The sequence below is a fragment of the Primulina huaijiensis genome, chromosome 17, assembly GCF_012295235.1.
Source record: "Primulina huaijiensis isolate GDHJ02 chromosome 17, ASM1229523v2, whole genome shotgun sequence".
Lineage (NCBI taxonomy): Eukaryota > Viridiplantae > Streptophyta > Magnoliopsida > Lamiales > Gesneriaceae > Primulina > Primulina huaijiensis.
The window spans coordinates 5274241-5276746 of NC_133322.1; positions in this window are offsets into that span (position 1 = coordinate 5274241).

Below are 2506 nucleotides of genomic sequence, written 5' to 3' on the forward strand. Positions count from 1 at the left end.
AGACAAAAGTTTTAACCAGCCTGTCCGACACATGCTTACCCGTCTTTTCACCGTCAAATCTAACGGCCCACTGTGGAAGCTTCTATCGGTCCAATTTCACGCCGTTCGTTTAAAACGAAAAATAAATATAATATAATATATATATATATAATATTTATTTATTATTTATTATAATAAACAATGGACCAAGAGTTAATTTTGGGGGTTATAATATAATTTTTTATAAACTAAAAATACCCCAAAAAATTAAAAAAATACTTCATATTCGATTCTTCATCTAATCAAAACACATAATAAAAACGGGTTTTTTATATTTAATTCAAAAATAAAAAGTTGTTTAAAAAATATCACGAACATTAGAAAATTTGCAAAAGTATTGCAAAATGCCATTATCAATGACGAACGCTACACAATATGAAACGTCCGCCAATGACAGTAGAGGACACTGCTATTATTATTATTTTAGAACTTGGGCTCTTAGTTTTTAAAAAAAATTGAGATCATATACCAAAAATGAGAGTTGAAGTTAAATTCGATATTTTGAAAGATAGATATCTTAAAATGTTGAACCAGACAATCAATTTATTTTATAAAAAAATCTTCAGTTGTAAAATATTTGGTAATTTATATATTAGAAAAATTGTACTCTTTTATTGTTTTAAAAAATTTTCTTATTTATTTAAATATGTATTGGTTTAATTTTCAATATATATAATAATAGTTGGAATGTGAAAATTATTGAATTTGTGTTCTTTTAATTTTTTAAAAAAATTATTTTATTTATTTAAATATATGTTGGTTTATTTTTAAAATAAATAAACAAAGAAGATTTGCATGTATGTCGATCCACTTATTTTTTTAATTTTTTCAAATTAATGAATTTTTATTTTAAAAATATTGGACAATTTATCTTTCAAAAAAAATTGTACCATTTAAAAAAATTATTTATTTTAATTGCTTTGATTTAGTTTTCAAAAAAATAAAAGAAAATATGTATTTATAGGTATACTTATATTTTATTTTACTAATAATATGATTAATAAATGATGATGAAAATGATGATGATGATGATGATGATATAGATTTTTTAAAATATTAAGAAGAGGACAATTCAAGAATTTTAACGTGCTTTATCTTTCAAATAATTGAACATAAACTTCAACTCACAATTTCGGTATGTGATCTCAAGTCTTATTTTTTAAAATAAGATATGTGCCTAAGAGCACAAATTCAAGAATGAAGGATCGAGTATGTTAGTGCCTTTGAAAGCATTTCGAACATTATATTCTCCAATGAGCTGCAATAGCTCGTGTTCTAAGAATGTTAGCACTGATGAATTAAATCGAGTTTGGTTTAAAACCAAGCGAAAGAAACTCGAAGTAATCATTCGTGAAGAAGATTGTTATTAGAAAACATTTTAACTTATGTAAACTGAATAATCGAAAAAGGGTAGATTAGTTTTTGCATTAATCAGTTCAGTTATGGAGACAACTGAACTGACGGATACTCTAACGGATCCAAACAATTTGAAAACAACAGTTAGTCAGTTAATTACACAAGATATGTTTATGGATGTTCGGAGACTTCAACTACTCCTACGTCACCTCTTCTACCTCCACGGGTAGGATCCACTAGAAGACTTTGATTTACACAACTCTTTGTATAAACTCACTCAGCTAGGACCTACACTACTTCCTAAACTGAACTCCTAGCTATGACTGAAGACAACACCTTCTAGCCAACACTTCTTTAACGTTTATGTGTCAAAGACTACATACACAAGTTTAATGTCTTTGCACAAGACTGTATTTGAGTGGTTGAGAGTGTTTGTGTGTGAGAACTGAACGAGGATGTTCTCACACACTGAGGGATATAAGCTTCTACACTAAGCTGATAACACGTTGAAGTCTCTCTCAGGGCTGATTGCTTCTGAAAGCTGATTTGCAATGTGCGTGCCCTTTCTTTTATCTCTTATTTGCATTTAAGCTTTTTCTCTCTGTATCTTGTTTTGTTGAGTCTTTACTGATCTTCTCTTTATATAAGCGGGAAAAACTGATCGTACAATGAGACTCATTTATTGTATCTGTTGCATCTTAAATTCGTTTCTTGGACTTTGAGTCTCGAATTTTCGACTGCCCTTCTGAAACATTTTGTCTTTAATGCTCTGATGCAACATCCTTTTATTGTCCTTTGACTGGACAATGGTTTTGTACCTTCACGCACAGCTGGAATCCACTGAAAGAGTTTGTCTTCATCTACAACTGAAAGATTCTGACTGATGCTTCGGACTGGTCAGCTGAACTGATCTTCTGTTGGGCTGGTGAAATCAGTTTACTCGTCAGTTGAACTGATTTCACTCTCGTTCAGTTGAATTGATCAGCTGAGTTTCTTCATCAGTTGAACACTCCTTCGGCTGGCCAAGCTTCTTAGGTTCTCCTGCTGAATCACCTATCAACTGGACAATCAGCTGGACTGCTCAATTGACTTAACAGTTAGACTGATTCAA